Genomic DNA, 22,291 nt, shown 5'->3' with positions numbered 1-22,291 from the left:
CCAGGAAGCAAAATTACTGTTGTTCTCAAAAAATAATGCTTGCCTCAGTACTATTTTTTCTTTTTTTTTTTTTGCATCCTGCACACTTGTTATTACTGTTAGTGCATTTCCCCTTCTCATTCAGAAAGACTGATACACTGTGAAATGTAATAGTTTTTACCTGTCTTTTAAGTAAAGCAATACCAGACTGATACCATATCCAACAAAACAGAAAATATGAATGAGATTCTTAGCGCTAGAACAAATGAAAAATTCCCTTTAGCAACATTATTTTTACCAGTCACTTCAAAAACACTGTGTTAGTAAATTAGGTTATGGAGACATTGCTGCAATATGGAAAATATCTTTGAACTAGACACAAATACTTATTAAGATGCATTGCAGAGGGACACAGATGCTGCCAGCAACAGCCATACATTAGCTCTACCTTTTACTTTCCTTTTAAAATGTTGTTTTAATTATCTCAATCTGTTTTCCCTAAGCAATAGAGCAGCTTATGCAATCCACCAAGTTCTGAGAAGGTACTCAAGATACCCTTTGTTTCAGAAGTAGAAAGAAATCAGCAATGGGGATCTCTAAATCTGCTTCTATCTTACTTGGAAAAAAAAATGGTATAAGAATGAGATGCTGGAAGGAAATTTGGGCAGAACAGAACAGTAGGGATTTGTAAATCTTGGAAATGGAGAAGCAAAAGCAGTACAGGGAAAACTGGGGAAAAACACAAATGCCAATCATTCACTGAGAACCCAAATTAACAAATGGAAAAACAGAAGAAAACTGTCCCTCAAGTAATTTTACAGGTATGGCTTTTTAAGAGGATATGGCAAGGGAAATGTTATGTAATGAAGTATTCAAATTAATTGATGAAAGATTTCAGAGAGAAACTATCTTTAGCAGAGAAAAAGACTGAAGAGATAGTAAAAGACAAATATGTCAGTTGTCATTAAAATTTTTGAATAGAAACAACTTACTCTGAAAGCTCATGGAGACCCTTAACTGAAGAGCTGCCATATAATTTGGATAAATATTCATTTGATGCTGCCTGTAAATGTAAATAAACTACTCTGCATTTGTGTTTCAAAGCTACTTTTCAATAATGTTATGGAAAAGTTGCCCAGAATTTTGGACACAGTTCTTTTTATATCATCATAGGCCATATCAGAAAGCCACAATCTTAGTTCAGTAAAAGGCACTAACTTTAAGTGACCTAGAAAACAAAGGAGTTTCCTTCACAAAATTCATGTTTAAAAGATTTTTTTTGCTTAAACTGACTATTCTGATTAAATTTCACAGGGAAACAACACAAGTCTGACGTGTCCTGAGAAGGGATCCTCTGGGTAGCCCCACTGACCACTGCCCTACTTTCAAGCTGACACTTAGAGAAAAGCAAGAAAAAGAAAGAGAAAAGAAAGAGAAAGAGAAAAAGAAAGAAAAAGAAAAAAAAAAGAAAAAGAGAAAAAAGAAGAAAAAAGAAAAGAAAAGAAAAAAAATAATGCCAGACTTCAAGCTCCAGAAATTTTGGTTGTATCATTTTAGTACAAGTGGGGGAGAAAAAAAGCACTTCAGGTACTTAACTGTGGAATTCTTATTCCCCTTGCAAGATGTTATTCTTCTGATCCCTTTGTCAATATAAATGGTTAGAACTAAATAAAGCTGTCAACATTTGAGAATAGAGAGTAGAACAGCAAAGTTAAACAGCTGAAACATTCTCTATGTACCAGTGTACACATTCATTTTGTAGAGATGTGGATGTTGCTGGTCTTTCTAGTCTATTGATGTTGTAAATATAAGGAGAAACAGAAGATGTATGATGCAATTATTCACTATTGGTTCCAAAAGAGTAAGCAAGTGAAAATAAAAAGCATGTAATGGTATATGCTTCTTGTTCAAGGGAAGTAAAATCTGAGACCTTATGTGATCAGGGTGTATTAGAAAATAAGATGGAAGGGACAAATTTTGTCACAATACTTTGTTCTTGCAGGTAGACATACCATACTTAATTGCTCATAGAAATACAAATATCTTAATTTTTTGCTGTGTCTGAAAAGGACTGAATAGCTATAAAGACTGATTTCAGATGGTTTTCATGACACAGAACAACTAAGGTAATATTAAGAGACAATTAGACTATGTTAAAGGGCAAAAATTATTCTTTAGGAGCATGTCATTCCTGTAACTATTAGGTTTTCTTAGTATCACTGAAATTTAGAGATGTTAATAAGATTAAAATATGAAATAACAACATATTTTTTAAGGTTTAAATTTTAGTATAGTGGTACTTAATACAGAAACAAAACTAATCAGACAGCCACCTATGCAGGAGCTCAGCTGAGGTGAAGTGTGCTGAATGAACAATAGTGGTCAGTAAGATAATTTCTTTTGATTTTTATGAAATTATATTGCTCTTTCATCTATTGTAAATTACCTCTGGAAGGAAAAAAAAAAAAAAAAGCTTATCAATACATACTCTAAGTGTAAAGTTGGCTCAAACCACTATGAAACTACAGACACTGCCAGTCCTTGGAGGGGGTATATAAAAAAAAAACCAGCAATCTTTGAAACTGTGTACGCAAAGAAAAGAAGCTTTTTGGGCTTCCAGGAAGGGAAAAGAGAAGGCAGAGTGTGATATTTAAATACACTTTAAAAAGTGCACGTTTGTGCTTGCCAGTAAAATGGTGACAGATGTAGCAATTTGATCAAGGCTATCCACTTATAAAGGGAGATGTTTGTAGATGATAGCAGGCATTAGTGGGGTATCAGGGATGGGTGAAAGGAGCATCAATGAGTTTATTCCGAGATAGTCTCACAGAAAACACTGACAGGAGTGCTGGGGCAGGGCTGGCTGCTTGGGCAGGTGTGGGATGGTTACAGTTTGTCCCCAATGCCCATTACCTATATTAAATGGTGCTTTTCTATCTTTTATATGGTACATTACGTGTTACATGGGTACAGTTTTTCCCCAATGTCTATTACCTATATTAAATGGTGCCTTTCTACTCTAAACCAATCTGTGAGTGCCAACATCACCAAGAACATGGAGGTAAGGAAGGAGAAAGAGGGAGGACAGGTCATGCCCAAATCCCTCCACCTTAAAACCTCTGACCCCCATGTACAAAACCAAAACTCCCCTGTACAGCACTCAGAAATTCTTCCCTCTACTTTGTGATTACTTCTACTATAATATCTAAACTTTTGTGACTTCTTGTTCTTCCTGCAAGGTTGGTAAATCATTCCATGGTTCAAACCCAAAATCACAGCTGTTTCCAGCTGCCTGCCAGGGTCTCAAATGCTTCTGACCTGGGCCTGGAACCTCCAAAAATGTCTGAGGGACGTTTTGAGTCCCAACACCCAGCCAGAGCAAGTGGGAGCATGTCTCCTCTTCCCTGGGAGTGTTTGGGTATAAGAGTCCATTGGGTGACATCAGTATTGTTTTCAGAGAAGTCAGTCCCCTTCCTTTCCTAGGAAGTTGTTCACTGGGATTTGTTACTTTATCACACGTGTTGCAATATAATCTTATATTCCCAATCTTCAAGAAATAAAAAGCAGTGAGTGAATTCCCCACTCCACTGTTTGGGTTTTTTAATTTATCTTAAAACTATGTCCAGTGAAGAAGATCAAAATTAGCCATTAGAAGTGTATTGACTTTCATAAAATTAGATGTTGAAAACTAACTACCTAAGTTTGAAATAGCTACATTATTTTGCAAATATTATTGTCTCCTGTAGTCATCATCTTAAAAAAATTATATTCAGCTTGCATTTTATTCTGATAAGGATTGTGAGAAAGTAAGCACCCCTTTGTGCTTCACTTCTTTTTGGATACACTGTTTATAGGTGCCAGAATATACCAGAATTTCAGAGTCAATTAAAAATTACCACTGGCTTCAAGAATTTTCCTGAGATGTTTCTCCTTTTTGTTGACCAGGTAAGGTATGTTCATAATTATTCCCCCCCACCCAAAAAAAAGACTCTGCTCAATTGAAAATAATTAAAAATATCCCTCTCCACTCCTCTTATTTCTAAAGCTTTATTTTGACATATGGTATTACTTTTTATTTTGGCACTCAGGCTTGTTGCACAAATGGAAATTAAGACCTAAGCAGTGACCAGCATTTTTAGAAAGATAATTGAGAAGTTTTTGATTGCAGGCTATTTAAGTACCTAGCATATGTTACAGCTTATTTTATAGGAAATATTTGGAAAATAAGGCAAGCACTTCTCTGGGTGCTTTTTTTTTTTTTCTTTCCCTCCCACATATTTAAGTGAAACTTTATTGAGTTTAAAATTAAAAAGATCTTAAGCAAGTTTTGTTCCTATAACTTCTAGAGTTAATTGGTCTAAATAAGATTAAAAATTATTAGTAAAATGTACAAATATCACTCTTTCACATACAAGGATTGTACTAAGCATCTCCAGAAACAATTTCACTGTATAATAAACCTAACGTGCTCATTTACCCGCCTGAGGCATTGTTGATGAAGGATTTGATGCAATTACAAAGCACTAGTATTTTACCTCAGCAGTTAGATGTTCTGAAGTTGACTAATTATTGTTTTGATGAGGATGAGGATGTGTTTTTTTACATCACCTCCCCATGGCAACCCACCTAAACCAAACAGAAAGGTGATTTAATGAGCAATCTCCAAAGCCTCTGCTGCAAGCATCTGCCTCAAGAATTTTTGACTGCATTACAATGCTAAGAATACCTAACATTACTTCTTCCTGTTTGCTTTTTAATCAGTTACCTAAAGGTGATATCATTGGAACCACATCAACTATATTAAAAAGTCACAGATGGGTTCCAGGCACAGATTTAAGTCTCAGATATGGATTTGGTTAACAGTCATTTTTTTTGTTTTTTGTTAAAGAGTTCTCACTAAGGAAACAAATGTCTTAGAGATGAAATATAAAATTTCAGTTTTTTCTCTGAGCCATTCTGAACAAAGTTATAATTTATCTATTTCAGTCTAAGGGCTGCATGTTAAATTTGCTGTTATTATTCTTACAAACACAAAGAACCTCTGGAATTTGTTATTCTCCAAGTGGAATCTGACGAAACATTTGCAGGGAGGCATTTTGAAGAAAGGATGTGCTCTATGCTAGTGTATAAAAAATAACCTCAGTTTTGTCACATTTAAAATTCTAGTATTTTGGTAATTTAGCTCTGAGTATTTCTAAACATATTTGTTGAAGGATTTTTTCATTGGGTATTGCTGTTGTTCCCTTTTCTTGGTTTTGCTCCATGTATTAAAAATAGTATATCACATAAAAATTTCACTAGGAAATCAGTCTGAATTTAATATGTTTCTTTTGAGTCATAGCAAATATATCAAATTCATATATTAGTAAGTGACTTCTTATCAGAATTCTGTTGAAATTATATTTAGGTCCAGATCTTTCCTAACGCTGTAGCAAAGGCTCTGCCTGCTTAACAGTGACATTATGCAGTGAGAAGAAAAGTTGACATAAAAATTTGTATCTAAAAGACTCCACAGAGCAGCTCCAAACTGCAGTTCCTTCTGGTAATTAATTATCCCTGAAAAAAAAAAAATTGTTCCATGCTTTCTGGTATGTTGATTTTGGCAGTGTTATGAGGGGTCTTTGAGCCCTCATGACTCTGCACGAGAGCTGCTTGGGGAATCTTCCCTCAAAGCTGTTGGAAAATCTTCTTTAAATGTGTGTGAAGCTCGGTCCTCTTCATAATTTTCATTTTTTTTTTTTTTTTTAGCTATGCCATGCTGTTTGTAGGTGTGTCCTCATAGCACCAACACAGAGGTACCTTCAGAGGCCAGCTGAGACAGAAGATGCAGTGCTTTGGTTGCTAAAGCCCTCCAGTACAATCCCTCTAGCACAGGGTGTTTTTAAGTCTTGTGGCTAAAGATTTACACACTTGCAATAATGAAGTACAACTCTGAACTTGTTTTAAAACATGTAAGGACTACTAGAATACAGTTTTGTATGATGCCAGTTATTTTTGTGTGATGTGATCAATCAAAGTTTTTGAATTAAATAAGTCCATGAAAAAAAGCATATCAATTTGTACAATAGGAGAGTTTGAGGAGTAGTAATTGAAATAAAACAAACCATTCCCAAAATACAAATGTACACTTAGAACTAGGAGTATATTTCTATTTAATTAAATATACTAACAATAATAAAAATAACAACTCTTGCATCTGTGGGGGATTTGAGGAGTGATTCTCTTAAAAGCTTTATTTTTCCATGCTGATGAAAGTGTGAGAAATCATTATCATCTTTTCTACAATTCAGTAATAGTAAACCTAAAGATTGTAGTCAGCTGCTAAACTGCAGCATGGAAATTATTCTTTGCTAAAGATGATGAAAACAACTCTTTTTTTCTGTTGTGCTAGAAGCATGTATTCATTTTACACTTGCAAATAGCCTAAGCTGTGTCTTTAAAGATGACTATGGAAAAATAGAAAGAAAGGACTCTGGTGAAAAGTGGCAAAGTTTGGACAGCACAATCCTGCTCACCCACCACCTGAGTCTGTAGGATCCCAAACTCTAAAAAACCTTCTTTTTTAGATCGATGTCGCTATAGGACACGTGAAAGCACAATGTGAGCCACTGCTATTTGCAAGGTAAAGAAGAAAGTTTATTCTCTGAATCCAACTTTTATACTTTTCCAAAGGTGACAGTGGACTGGAGAGTGAATGTGCCACCGCTCCAAAGACATTGGACAAACCACTAGTACCTCAAGTTTCTCCACCCCCATGAAGGAATGCAAAAAAAAAAGTTGTTTGTAGAAATTGTGTGGGAAAGTTTTCTAGCAGAATGTAAACTCAGAAGGCTTTAGAAAATCTTAAGAATCAGGGTGACAGACCAGTATCTCTGGTCGTCGTGTCTGCTTGAGTTACAATCCCCCCTCAAAAGATATGTTTCTATCTAAGCCTCTAAAGGTTTCCTATGTCCAGAAGGGGCTGTGGGAGCACACTCGTGGCACGCCAGTGAGATCAAATCCAATCCCAGCCTGCACTGGCAGCTTTTTCTTCCCGCTGAAAAGGAGACAGGTTGAGCAGTGGTTTTTCTTTCGTGTAATACCCCAGTGGCGAGAGTGCTCCTCCAGGCCCTGGAGTGGGTGCGGAAGGATTTCCTCTGCCTGGAGGGCCTTGCTGCTGGCTTAGCAGCTTTTCTGGGGATTTCCTTCTGTGCTTGCAGCTGAAGCTGTGCTTAACTCAGCCCTTCTGCTAACAGGGCTCAGAGGTGATTATTCAGGACTCAGGATTATATTTATTTTTTTTGGAGATGGAGGCAGTTACTGAGATGCTGTAGGAGCTTGGGCAGAGATCAAACCGAGCAGCTCCGTAGGAGCTGACTGATAGGATGCATTCACACAGGTTGCCAGTGGAACATTTGGTGTGATTGTTTATTTCTCATAGCATGTTTGGTATGCTCCTTAAAAAAAAAAAAAAAAAAAAAAAAGGGATCCTTCTGGACAAACCAGTCCTGTACTCAGATCGGCTTCACTTCTTTACACAAATTATAAATAGAAGTAAAATATTTTATGACAGAATGTGTTCATTTTGCTGTTGTCTGCACTGGGGGAAGGTTGTTTTTCTGCTTTCATGAATTTGGTGGCTTGTTTAAAAATAAAGCTGCTGGTAATTTAGCTATAATTTAATTTCAACATAATAGATTCTAAACATATTACTTAAGTGATGAACGTATATGTGCTTCAAGCCTTTTAAAGATTATACTTGAGCAAGTCTGGCATTACTACATGAGAACTAGAAGGACTGAACTAGTAAAGCCCTCCACTTAAACTTCCTAAAAGAGCCCAACAAAACTGGGATACATAATCTGTTTTACAGCACTGCTGGCACTAGAACCTCATAAAAAGAAAGTAATGTAACACCTACTACTAGTTATAGGTAAAATATGTGAAGTGGTTTTACAGAACTAAGAGTTGTTTGTACATGTGTAAATAAGTAATTAATGAAATCCATTTAAATTGCAACTTCTGGGAGATGACAGAAACCACCTTATTCCTGACCAATCCAGTCCCAGCAATGCTGACCTACATCACTAAACTCCAATATTCAACAGCTTCTTTACCCTTTTCCTGGTAAACCAACACTTACTAATTGAAATAATTCTGTATGTAAGGTTGTATTTTTGGTAGTCATGAATTCAGAGGACACTTGCATATATGCTTATAAAATGCTGAAAAGAATGTGAGCATAACATTAATACAATTAGTTTCTAGTGCTTCAGCAGAGATATTTGAAAACAAAATCTCTGAAAAGTTAGAGAAGCAAAACATGTATTTCCTCTTGCTAGTCAGTATGTTTTAGCAGATATTTGCAAAGAAAGATAGGGAAATGTATTAAACTTGTGGAAGATGAAAATATTAAAGGGAGAGATAGGCTTTTTTTCCTCCAGAATTATAAACAAATTACTGTATCAGTGGCTATATAATAATAAAAACTAGGGTGTTTAGCAAGAAATGAATTTTGAAAATGGGTGAGCTGGCATTTTTGTGGAAAGAGAATGCTGAAATAGGTGGGAGCTGTTTTGCAGTCTGAGAATCTTTGGCACAGAACCAGAATATTTGGGCAGTTAGGAGAATTTGGCTCAGCACAGCATTTTACAGCCAGGCTGGTGTGGTGGAGTTTGCTCTGGAGGACCAGAAATGAGCCTGCAGAGCCTGCAAAATTTATGTGGGGCTTCAGACTAACATTTGGATTTGGGGTCAAGAGCCTTGATATCAAAATCCATCTTAATGTGTTAGATGGAAACACACAGGTTTGAAGCAGCCTGTGGCCAGCCACACAGTTTAAAGGTTACCCTATTCTTTGGAGTGGTTCTGGCAGATGGGAGTTGTGACTGGGTTTTTATTTTTGATGGGTGCTGTGTTGGGGATTAGTTTGTCAGTGTAGATGTAATGGGGGTGGTTGAAAGAGCCAAAGGGGTAGAAGAATAGAGAGGATTGGAGTGGAGTTTGTCATGTTATTGAGGTAGAGTAAGAATGAACAAACCTTAAAAAAGTAGGACTGGAAACCTGGATTGATGTTTCCAGTAAGGTGTTTCAAGAAGCACAGAAAACACCTTTTAAAGTAATAGGCTGCCTTAACACATGACTATCAGATGTGTTGGTTTCCTTCTGACAAAGGCAGAGATTTTTACCTCTGTCACCCCCTCTGTACATGCAAAACTAAAGATGTAACACCAAACATGAGTAAATACCTAATGTAAAACAGAAATCATGTAGCAACAGTTTGGATGAAGATTTAGAAGAACCTCTAATGTTTTTGAATTCCATGTTTCCTGGCTCAAGATGAAGAAATACTGCTAAACAAACCCTACTATTCTATTTTTCCTGATAGTAACTCCAGAGAAATAAGGGACAATATAAAAAATACATTTAAGAATGGTTCTTGGTGTCTTAGTTAAAATGCTTACTCATATGTATATTATATATTTTCATGGAAGAACACTTTTGATGGGAGGCATAGTACCATCAAATCTCAACTGTTTTCTCACTCCATTTTGTATTCCCTGCTGTTTGGCACCCACTCACACATTAGCTTGCCAAAAGTGTGGCTTGACAATTAGGTATGTTAGCACAATTATGCATTTTATAAACTATGCAAAATAATGCCCTTGCTGGTGTGCTGAATAATCTTTTATCTCACAGCTTTGTGAAAATTATTGAGTAAACAACGCCCCTATTGTAACTTCATTGGTATGATAGTGCAGTACACAAGCAGTAGGACAGGGGAATGCTATCTTGTGCTTCAGGCAATAAACACCCTGCTGGGTCCTAAAGAGGGGGTTACAGGAGGGAGTTACAGTCATTTATCACCAAAATATCTGAGGACTATCAAGTGTCTCTAAAATCTGGTGTTGTTTGCCCTCTTATTCCATTCTCACAGTGAAAGTGTGTGCAGCACAGGATCTTGGTTTAGACTTTAGAGCTGGTCTGTGTCTCCTTGCTTGCATTTATTAGAGAAAACACGGCCAAGAGTGTTTGGGAGAATGGTCTTCTCATTCAATGAGGGAGTTTATTTCATGGATTTGGTCCCCAGTCTTCCCAGATTTTTATCTCTACCAAAAGATAAACCTTGGCTTTACTGTGGAAAAAAATCTCAGTGCTGGGACAATGTTAACTGATTATCACCGTGTTCTTTCTACCGTTTTGGAAGGTTTTCTGCTGGGGTCTGTGTCCATTATAAACCTTGATGGCAGAAATCAAGTTATTTTATTCAATTTCATTTTCTGTCTGTAGCCAGCTTAGGTTGAAAAGGACTACATATGGTGAGTTTATGTTTGCTTTTATTTCCTGGGCAGGTCTGCTTTAATGTCTGGTATTAGTTAGTACAGATCTGGTGTGCATTTGAGCTTGCTGCCTTGGCTTCATGAGCAGGAGATACTGAATGACTGCAGACTGGACTACAATGACAAGTACCTTCTCCCCTTTCTTTGCAGTTTTACTTTATTCTTACCATTGATTTGTTTTTCCCTTGTCTATTATCCTAGTTATGGTCACTTGCATTATTCTTGAATTCAAATTGTTATGTTTTTGTACTTTCTGCCTTGGCTTTGTGTTATTTTACAGATTTCATATAAAGAGGAGATTAGTAAGGCAAGAAGCTGCAAGGTTTCTTCTGGGGTACTTCAGTGATAGAGAAGCTACTTTGCTATTTTTAATCTCTGGAAGATTTTCTTCAATACCTGCTGCTTCCACAAGTAGAGAGCTTCTTGAGAGGTTCCTCATCCATGGAGAAGGACCACCCTCTTAGCCTTAGTACAAAATACTGAGCAGGATAAGGCTGTTTTGATGCCTTGATTTAAAAAATCACCAAGGAAACAAAGTGCCAGGTGGGTTGTCAGCCACAAAATGAGTTGTAGCACAAGTAGGTAAATGTAAATATAAGATATTGCAGACCTTATGTAAAAGGAATATGGAAGAAAAGGAAAATGTACATTAGTCTGTGTAGAGTTGGTTTGTCCTCTATCAGGCAAAGTTATCAGGTTACAACTGCATAAAACAAACCACTCTCAAGCCTTGAGAAATTATTTGGATTTTTTTCTCATTCTCTCTTTTTTTCCTTTCTTCTTCCCTCCTCCCTCCCTCCCTTCCACTTGCTCCTCCTTGCAAACTCCACCCAGGCTGCCCAGCAAAATTATGGACTCTGTGTCCTTGTAGGATTGAAGAAATGGCTGAGCAGAGCCTGAGCACCCTGCTCTGGCTGTGCCTGCCTTGGTTGGTGTGAGCTGCCCCACAAGTCCCTCTCAGCCTGGACAGATCTGGGATTTCACTGACCTGACCGCTACCCGAGACAGGATGCAGTGGTAAAACCATCAATTCAGAGCCATGTGTGGAACCTCCTCTTCTTTAGAGGATCCTGTCGTAACATAAACCTCTTCCTTCCTGCCCACACCTTTCATGGTGATCTTATAAAAGGCATCTCATTCTAAAAAGAGATTTTTCTTTTGCTGTTTTATTCACTGCTCTTATTTTGTGTTTCATATATTCATGGAATGTGAAATCTGTAGCAATTGAGGCTATTATATTTTATTTACCACATCAGAGTCATCTGTCATGCATTTTGCACATCTATATAATATACTTTCCTACTTTTGTCATTCTGTTTATTCTGAATTCTAATGGGAAGCAAACTTAAAGTGGAAAAACCTGAAATTGTCTGACTGAAATCTCTGTGCTTGTTTAGCATGGCCTAACATGCAGCCTTGCTTGGACTGTCACATTGCCTTACATTTTGCATGGTTATTAATAACTAATCCAAAATTCTTTTAGGGTTTTAGCTTTGTTTGAAGCCATATTTTGCACAAAAGCCTTAAAGAAACAGAAACTTATCAATGGAAATTAGGTAAAGATTAATTTTGCATTCAAACACTGGTTTTGAAGAAATCAGATGAAAGAGTCTCTAGATATCTTTAACAAATGTAACAGAAGGAAAGATGGTGTGACTCTGGAATGTAACGTAAGTTTTTATAATGAATTAATTTTACATATCTAAGTTTTCCAGATATTGTTGTGCTTGGTAACAATTATTTCTAAGATGATCCTTATGAAGTGCTATTGTCTGTTAGCCTCATTTTGTATTCCCTCTCTTGTCCCTTAGTCTTTCTCAGTCCCATTAACACAGGAATCATGAAGAGTATTTGAAATAGTTGAAATAAAAAAAAATAAAAAAAGAGAGAATTAAAAAAAAGAAATTTGAAGAGTTGAAATTCAACTCTTTTTGGGAAAGTTGAATTTGACTGGATCTGCAAAACGACATTTTATGATTGAAAGGCTTCACTAGACACATTAGTGGTCTCAAATGTGATATTCATTCTTATATACAAATAAACAAATATACAAATAAAACAAACACAGCACAGTCCCTTAAAAACTGCATAATACTGAAAAACCCCAAACCAGATAATAGTGGCACTGAGGTGAAGCATTTCAGAACAAAACCATGGAGATGATTTACCCAAGTACAACTGCAGCTGGCTGAAATCAGATTTATTTCCAATGTTTGGGAATCCTTACCTCTCTTTTGTTCATCCCCCCAGTGGTTGTTTCAGTCAGATCAGGTGCCTGTGCATGCACAAATTGCGATGTTTTGAGTGGGATTTACACTAAAAAGAAAGAGCAGCTTGACAGGGGTATGGTGGAGGAAACCAGAGGGGGTTAAAAGCTGTGGTCCTTCCCTCCCTGTCTGCTCCTCTCAGACCACCAGCACAGGACGTGCTGCAATTGCTTCTTCTCCAGTCAATAGCTACAGTCAAATGTAAAATGAGAAAGAAATATTCTCCTGACAGCTTCCAAACAGTAAGTGCAGAACAACCATTGTTGGACAGTCAGCACTTACACTTTTGACCCCATGTTTTATCTAGTGAGAAAGCAGAAGGAAGAAAAGGGGCAAGTTGTTTCTGGCAACATTTTGACTCCTTTGATAAGAATTCACCAAAACTTGAACCAAAATAAATAGTATGAGCGAGACACTATTTTTTCAAGCCCATAAGTGTCTAAAAACTTCAGAAGCTTTCTTCAGTTGTCTAACTTTACTTTTCCAAGGTACACTTAGAGGAAAGTTTTCAGCTATAACTAAATTTGCAGGGCCACCTCTTTGAATTAGTTCTAAGGTGATGTAAAAGCTTTTATTGTTGCAGTAAGTAACATCAATTAATTGACAAGTGACTCCACATTATGTTTCCAGATCCTGGCCTTTTTGAATGGGAGAGCACTAATCATCAAATATTACCTTCCCACTCAGACTCTGTCTTGAAAAATTGTTATAGGTAACTTGCATTATAGGAGGCATCTGCTCTCATATTAAATCATTCTGTAGCCTTTCTATCAATTTGGACTCCTTGGTGCTACCAGACAATCACATAACCTTGATAACAACAACAACAACAAATAGACTTTTCCATCTGTGGCTAGAGATGATTACACACTCTCCAGTTGTGTTACAGTGACAAGACTGGATTACAGTTTTACAATGTTATGTTTTTATGTTAAAGCATATAATACAGAGAAAAAAAAAATAGTAATACCTGAGAGTGCCATCTGGTATAAAGCATGTTAGTACATAGCTTATAAAGTTGCTAGAAATACAGTTTTATTTTTGAACCACTTTCATACAGCCATCAGATTTCAAGCAGAGAATATACTGCATAAAAGCCTGGAAAATGGCAGCCATAAAATGAGAAAAATAGGAATGTGTTATGTATTATATTCCTAAACAGAAAAGTGCTGAGTAGCAGTTTTGGGGTGGTATTTTTGGCTTTTAAGTGTCCAACAATCATTTCTACAGCATGTTATGTTGCAAAGAGAAACCTACCAGCAATGTGGATTAGATGAGGTAGGGGAGTTATTTTGGCAGTCATCTGGAGCAGAATGCCAATGCCTGGTTTCTCTTAGGGCTGCCTTGCTTGGAAGCTGGATTCAATCTGAATGAAAGTGATGCCCCGAGCTACTTTCCCATGGACATTTCATTGCCTGAGGTTCAGCAGCTCTGACAAGAATATGTTTTGGTTAGGGCTAGTGAAAAGAAATCTTACCCCATCAGCTAATAGTTCCTCAGACCGAACAAAGAGATGGTCTCTTGTGGAGGAGGGGTGTGCTGCTATGAACAGAGGGCAACAAACTGAATGAGAAGCAAAATGCCTCCAGGACATCTTGTGTAATTTTTCCAAAAAAAAAAAAAAAAAAATCAGATTAAAAGCAATGACGCTTCTTATTCCTCCTGCCCTTTTTTCTAGTCTATCACATTTCCAGGAATTATTTAATGCAGTCAGGCCCTTTGTGTTGCATTGCTGTAGGAGAAAATGGCGTGTGTAATTTAATGTGTGGGAGTGGGCTCTTTTTTAAACCAATTTAATCAATTAAAAAAAAAAAAAAAAAAGAAAACAAAAGACAAAGCAAAATCGCAGAACAAAAAACACCCACTCTTTTCTAAGTGCTTTCTTCTCAGAATTAACATGTGTGTCTGTAAAGGCGTGATGCAGGACTTTGTATGATCTCATCTAGTGATAACATTTTTATCTCCAATTCCCAAAGACACCAGAGAGGCCAGGGCGTGGTTTATGGGCTGTTAATACCTTCTCTGTGGAGCCTGCCAACTGCCTTCAGCTGCACAAGCCATCCTTTAATGGCCTCATAAAATGTACCCTGCTGTCTCTTTGGAGTATTAATATGTTCTTCTACATGAGAGTTTCATCTTAGGAATATAAAATCTTTGAATAGAGTTTTTATAATGGAAGAATATGACTAATTACTTTAATAGATGGTAAAGAGAATTGGCTAAATTGAAAGGATTTGTTGCACTTTCTTATTTTAAAAATATTTCTGGTTCATGTATTGTAAAATAGAATTCCTTGTAGTCAATGTCAACATCAGGCAATGTTCCAGCCCAATGCCTGTATGCTTGAGCTCTTAAAACTTACTCAGAACTTGTTCTGCCTTGTTTCATTTGATATTTTTATTCCTTCAGCTTAGCAGCTGGACCAAACCATTTTTTTTGCCACCAGTAAGTACTGGTGTTTCTTCAAGATTTTATTTTGGACTACTGAAGTCACAGCTCCAAAAAGGTGGTGGAAGGTGAGAGGGACATAAATTTTGAAAATGGTGTGTCTTTATTTATTGTAACTCTTATTAAAAAGTATAAAATATGAAAGTGGTCCAAACACCTAAAAAACCCTGTCAAAGGTAAATTGCATCAGGATGGTGCTTTTATAAAATTCTCCTATCAGATACCATATCAGTCACCACAGCTACTGATTTTTCTTTTCAGTGAAAAGTAGACAAAATGGAGATTGCTGAAACTCTGCTTTACTTGGCTTCCAAAAAGGCCATACTGTTATAAAATGAATTAACTTGAAATCTCTCTGCTTAATTAAGTGAAAATGCTTAATTTTTTCTTGCTTCACTATTCAGATTTTGTGAAAGTAGGGAAAGAGAGGGAGGATAGATTAAAGAGAAAGGAAGAGTCTGAAAACTTAGTCTTTAGTCTCTCACACATTCTAAATTTATCTATGATTTGTAAAGGTGTTTATGGAAGTTTTCTAATGCTGTTGTTCCTCCCTCTCTTTCCCTCTTCTTTCACTTATTCTTAGTTCTTCTTTGGTTACAAGATACATATAATATACTGGATTATTCACGTAATATGGAGACTTCTTGGGCCTGTTTGAAGATCAGTGATCCACCACAAGGGTTAAACCAACCTTTTAATGTTAAGTGCAGTAGGTACTCTATTATGATGGCCTGGAATAAAAATTATCTTTCTTCATTTACATCCTTAAAAAAAAAAAAAAAAAAAAAAAAAAAAAAAAAAAAAAAAGAAGGTGCTTTCATATTATCCCTAAATCATCAATTAGAGGAATAAATCTCTTTTCCAAAGTGTGACTTCAGCGGTGGCTATAAATAGAGGATATAGGTTGGAGCAGATATTATGCAAACTGTCAGATCTCTGCTAAAACCAGCTGGACTCTGGCAATCTGTATCACGTGGAGGTCTTGCACAGCATCTCCAGAAACATGCAGAGAAACAAAACCATGCAAAACCATGCACAGAAACAAAACCAACTAATGTTCTGCAGGAGGAAGAATTTTGAGGCACTGCTTGAATTGGCCTAAGCAATAAAATGAGACTTAAGGGTAAAGGTGAATTGAATAGGAAATAAAACTTTTCTGGGAGTGAGTTGAGATAGAATATGGAAAAAATTCAGAATGGAAATATTACTCCAATGATCACTGGTTTGGATGGAATCAAAGCAGTAAAGTCCCATGAGAGACCATGAATTTGAAATTTCCAATGTAGCCTTGTTTGCTACAAACTAAATTCTTGATTTCATGCTTTATGTTATATAAAATAACTTGGAATATCACTCTAAAAGACTTCAATGTATTTCAAAACACAGAGACTACAAGAGCTATGCTAACATTTTTTTCCAGAGTGGGGACAGGAGAATAAAATCCTCAAAGTTTGCTTTTTAATAGGTCAATTCACTTGAAAAAAACAAAAAGATAAAATTTTATTTGACTAATACAAGCAAATAACAATTACTGTACACATGTAAATGACCACTGCTTAAGTCCACAATTGAGAGTTGCAGTTATCTTAAAAAAAAATCACTTGTGGTTTGCATTATCTCACCAAATGTGTGTACATTAGAGTTTATTGTAATCAATAGAAAATTTCTTGCTAATAGAGAACCACAATTAAATACATTTAGTGTGTTGTTTAATGCATTTGCTGATTCTGTATGTGAAATTGTCTAAGTTAGCATATACACAAGGGAATTTCTCATCCTTTTTAGTGGAATCTTGCCTTGTTAAAAAATAAGTCAGGCTCCTATGATCTTACTGATCCAAGTGCCCTCTTAATTAAGCTTTCACTGAATCAAACTTAACATCTTTGTCAAATAAGGTCACATTCTATGTATCAGTGTCAAAGCTACTAAAGATAGTTCACTGCTGAGACAGAAGGGGAGGAAATAATCTTTCTATAGCTGGGAGGTAGCATCACTTATATGAAAATCTCTGGCTCAGAAAGGCTGCTTGTGTTCAGGAAAGAAATATTTTCCCACACAAGTGCAATTTGAAGGAGGAAAAGGCTCTGGACAGAGTGCAAAAGTGTCTCATCTTACAGCTGTCCTGAAAGTAGAATATTCTTGTAGATTATTGGTTATAGATAAATCTGGTAGATTGGTTATAGAATAATTTGGTAGATAATTCTCAGTGCAGCTGAACATGGAAGTGCATGTACAGACTTAACACAATGACCCACCATGTTGTAGATGACAGGTCCCACTAAGTGATATCTGGGGACAAAGTATTGGTACATGAAGCACATTGTGATATTCTCAGAATACTGACACATTTGTTTTTGAGAATAGTTAGTACAATCGTCTGTGAATTTGTGGAATGTTTTCTGAAAGCATGTTACTTAGGATAAATTCCTCATTCAACTTACCAGTCTTCTAGAAATAGTGTTAACAATTTTGATTTTTTGTAAGATCTAGCTAATTATTGTCAATAAACTTTGTGATATAACTGATCTCCTCCTTTCTTTATGATCTCTGACTCTGCTGAAAAGTTCAGGGCTAGCAGGACATCCTGCTGAAGCCCACTGCAGGCACCTGCAATCCTCACCTTTATTTCTTAGCTGGGCCCACAAGACAACTTTTCCTCGATAAAAGTATCAACCTAATGTCCAGTGGCAAACAAATAGAGTTCTTGTTATTTTACCTCAAATAGGAATATTCATAAATGTTCTGTTCATATCAATGTCATGGATTTTCTGGATTTGGAAGTCCTTACCTCCCAGCCTTTCCTCTTGGGAATGCTTGAGAGGTAAAATCCTTCTGAGCTCTCCAAAGGATTCTTAACACACAAAGGACAGACAGGGAGGAAAGTGCAGAGATTTCTTCCATTGCTGCTCTGAATATTTTCACCAGGTATGTTTTGCTGCAATCCAAGTTACTTTTATGCTATAACTTGTTGCCTCTTCCTCTTTGCTGTCCTCCCCCAGTCTGGAGTAACAAGTTTGGGCATCATTCTGCTATTTAATCTGCAGATCCCATGTCAGAGTTTTGAATTCTTCTTTTGATTTAATTTTACAAGTGTTTCACTCAGCCATCTGAATTGATTGGTTTTGGATCTTAGTGATCAGAGCAATTATTTTTTTTCCAGATCCTGCTTCCTCTATAAGGTCTATTACATAATTATCATAAATATTTGGCGTTGGATTTGTCAGGTATTTGCCAGTAATAACAACTTGCTATTTGCCTTCAGCATGAACTGAAGACTAGTTTGAACCAAATAACACTGCAGATTTCATGTCTGATTTTTAGTTTATCTGGGGATTTTTTGTTTGTTTGGTTGGTTTTTTTATGGATACAGTTAGAGAAATATTTCTGAGGGAAAACTATTTGGTTTGTGCATATGCTGAGCTGACAGCCCCTCACTGATGATACTCCTGAGTCTGAGATTAACTTGAATTTGCTCCTTCCCTGTCTTGGAGTAATTGAAAACAGTGAAGATTAGCTCATCTGTTAGATGCAGTTCGTCATCTCTGATAGTCTTTCACTCATGCTGCATTAACAACATCCTCTGGTAATTGTATACTTTAGTTTATATAGGGAGTGAAAATGACATCTCCGAGAGAAACAGAGTGGAAAGTCCTTAACTAGTGTAAAGTCAATATTGATTTGCTGATGTGCAGCAGCAGATTTACTTACCAGTACTCCTGAAAGTTCTGTCTTGGTCAGGGCAAAGGATGTGAGAGTCGCTGATCAGTGTGATGCTGAGAGGAGGCATTTTTTAACACTGCCTTCACTGCTAATTTCAAAACACTCAATATGTGTTCCAAACGATGAACAGTATTACCCAATTTTGATCTCACTAATGCTTTCAGGATCATTTCCTGCAGTATTCCCTCATCTTTTAACTTTTCTCTTCAGCACACGAAATTAGCTGTGGGGATCTTAGGCATATTTATTTCATTGTTCTCACTGTATCAGGAGAGTTAGTCCTACAGGAAATTTGTTAAGTTTGTGGGCTACTTTTGCTGGCTGAACAGTTATTAATGAGATAGAGTACAAATTTTTAATAAACTATAGTTAATGGGTTTTGTAGGAAGGTTATATATGGAAGGTGAAAAGATGTCTGAATTCTGTCAAAGATGCCTTTTGTGTTTGCTTACTTTAATGCCAATATTTACTTGCTCCTTCAATAACATTAGGAGACTTCACCACATTTCTGAGAAAGAAAGATTTTCTTATTTTACCTTTACTTACTCAGCTGTCCATTACTCAGCTCCATCTTCAGCATCAGAAATAGGCTTGTTTTCCCTGCCATTCCCAAAAACTGGGATACCAACCAGACACACTGCCCTTGTAAGGACAGCACAGTGCCCTTTTCCATCTTCCATGTGGATTATGAGAAACCTGTCTTTGGCAGGAAATGGTGCCTAATCACAAAGACTACATAGTCCATGCAGCTCTGTTCCTCATATAATCCCACAAGACTGCACTTAGCTCAATACATCCCTTTAACAAATGAATACCACCAGAATTTGCACTGAGGAGATCCATAAAGAAAAAGGAAGGACCCACTATCAGCCTTTATTTATCTACCCAGATTTCAATTAAAATAAAATATTGCACTAGATTCAGCTTTCTGGTGTCAGGTCTAATTACTGTCTTAGCATCACAATAAAAATGATAATTATTTCAATCCAAAGAATTGAGATACTTAAAAAACAATTTTCTTAATAGCATTACGCATTTAAATAAATCAAAACAGCTAATTTAATTCAGGCAATGACGATATGAAAAAGTTATCCTTGTGGCAGTCTTTCAGAAAAAGAATTTTTGCAATCAGATGTGCAGCTTGACTTACATCTTCATATCTACTTTCATTATCTCTTCTTAATATGCATATTTCATTCTAGAAATTTCCTAATTGTGCATATGTAAGATGTTTTCATGCTAAAATGATTTCATAAAAATCTATAGAGATAATAAATGTAAATGATACCTTAGAAAGCAATTTTTCTCCTAGTGAATAATTGTCTCATTAGTCCATCTCTATTATTTATGTGTACATTGATTATAATCAGAATAATCTCCATTAAGACTCTCACCTATTCTAAATAAAAGTTTTCAGTTTATATGTACCTTTTTTTTCAATCTTGTAGCTTGGTTTTAATAGGAAATTAAATTATCTAGGTCTGTCTATCTAAACTGTAACCATAAATCATTATCGGAAATAATGACTGTAATTTTAAGGTCAAAAGCTGTATCCTTGCTATAATATATCATGTCAATTATTATAGATTGCAAATTAATGGACAAATTGAAGTAGAAATTGGGAGAACAGAAGGAAGTGTTAAAAATACTTTAGCAAGTAGTATTCTGTATCAGTGAAATGGAAGAAAATCTGATTTAAAGACTATTATTTGCATTAATACAAGACTAAAAATCTGTTCCACAATCTGCAAGTACTGGTATTATAGTAAAATGAACACTTGGAATATATCTATGTTAATGAATTTGGTTTTTTGGTAAATTGAGATTTATGTGCCTTTGTTAGTTTTCTTTCATCACCATTTCATCCCCATCTCTGTGTTTTCTAAGTTTCATGTGCTGCAAATGAAGCAAAAACTGAATTGTGGGGAAGAGCTCCCTTCCTGACCCAGTCTAGGTGGTGTTAGGCAATTGAAAGGTAAATTTGTTTGGTACATATTATTGCCAATGTGCTAAAAATCTAGTTGCCATTATTCCAGTAACACAGTTGCCTGAAGCAATTAAAAAAAAAAAAAAATTAACAAAAATTGTCAAGTATAGTTGTAGTCGGCATTTTACATCAATGCTGCTAGGCAGTTCATTTGTCATACACAGAACAAGAGTATCCAGTATAATTTATAGATGAAAATGATATAACACAGGAAAATAAATATTTAGAATACATATGTGACAGAAGCAAGTCTTAGTTTAGCACTGTGATATATTTTTAATGTAATACAAAACTGAAAGGACTGCCCTAACCAGCCTGAAATAAATTAATTTATAAGAAAAAATATATTCATTATCTTGAACTTACCTTACAGTTGCTTACAAAGCCTTAGGGTTATTGGGTAGGCAGTAAATATTTTCTTGATGTCAATAAATTCTTTACAGCTGAATTGAAAAAGGTCAAACAAAACCTGGCCTACCTGATGATGACCAGCAGGTTTAAGGAGAGGAGCAGTAAGTCATCCTTCAAAACTGGTGGCTTAAGGACTTAGAGGAGAAGCAGTTCTGTTATCACTGAATTTCTTTTCCACGCACCATCTGCTTGTGTTTCTTTTAAATGCATGACCTGCTACACTTGTGTGATGCTCTCAGAGTAAAAAACTGCTATTGTTTTTATTATTATTTTGTTTTTACCAAAAGCTTCTCTTTGACAGCTTAGGCACAGGAGAGGTGCTGTGATAATTTTTAAGCATCTATGGGATAGGTAGACAAAGTGGACAATGTTTTAAAAAGACTGAAGTTTTGTAATTTTGCATTTCTTATGCCATTCCTTTCCATTATTCCAGGCTACAGATGAGCACGGTGGGACTGCAGAAATCAGGGCAAAAAATGCTGAATGTTTAAAAAGCTGCTTTGCATAATGGAGATTGGCACTGAGAGAAAGCCTTATTAAATTGTTCCAAACTGGCTGATGCTTTATGTGATGGTGTGGGTTGAATCTTTTTAGCCAGTATACCTCAAATGAGTAGTGACGTGAAAGGTTCAAACTATTAGAGGAGGGAACAGTTTGTTTCAAATAACCTTAGTGATTTTAGAAAGAAAATCCTCTTCTAACATTACTAATTCAACATTTCTTTCTAGGGCAGCAGGGTCAGGCAATAGTGAAACATAGGCCATGACTTTAGCACATTTCAAAAGCAGAGGCTTGGAAAAAAATAGTTCTGGAAGGGAATTGAGGTGAGTTTGGATTAATGACTATGTATTTCAGAAATGTTGAAGAAGAAAGTGATTTTTTGAAACTTTGTATTACTGCAGATATTACACATCTCTTTATAGAAGCAACAATTGACATAAGGATGGAAATCTGGTTAATGTGCCTATCCGATGAAAAATTCCCTCGTGACTTGATTTTGATCTTATATTTACCACTCTATTAGTTCAGAAATTCTTATTCTCATAAAAGTAAAACTTTATTCAGGGGAAGGTCACTCATGAAGTAATGGAAAAGAACTCCCTTTAAAGTACTGTAATATATTCCAGGCCTGTTTTGCAGTCCTAGGTGCTGCTCAGGGA

At 36.1% G+C, this 22,291-nt stretch overlaps 1 long non-coding RNA gene across 2 annotated transcripts in view; it reads right to left on the bottom strand.

Annotated features, from left to right (window-relative positions):
* LOC121469831 (uncharacterized) overlaps nt 1–21,805 on the bottom strand; it is a 127,550-nt gene extending 105,745 nt beyond the window's left edge. Inside the window, exon 1 of one of the 2 annotated variants that reach the window (XR_012055860.1) lies at nt 21,087–21,805. This is a non-coding gene — a long non-coding RNA (uncharacterized lncRNA). The remainder of the gene's footprint in view (nt 1–21,086) is intronic. The other variant, XR_012055859.1, reaches the window with a different exon arrangement.
* Between the last annotated feature and the right edge of the window lie 486 nt (nt 21,806–22,291).

This window comes from Taeniopygia guttata, chromosome 4 (assembly GCF_048771995.1).
Source record: "Taeniopygia guttata chromosome 4, bTaeGut7.mat, whole genome shotgun sequence".
Lineage (NCBI taxonomy): Eukaryota > Metazoa > Chordata > Aves > Passeriformes > Estrildidae > Taeniopygia > Taeniopygia guttata.
Note: the sequence above shows the minus strand (reverse complement) of the source record. Positions and strands in the feature narration are given on the sequence as shown.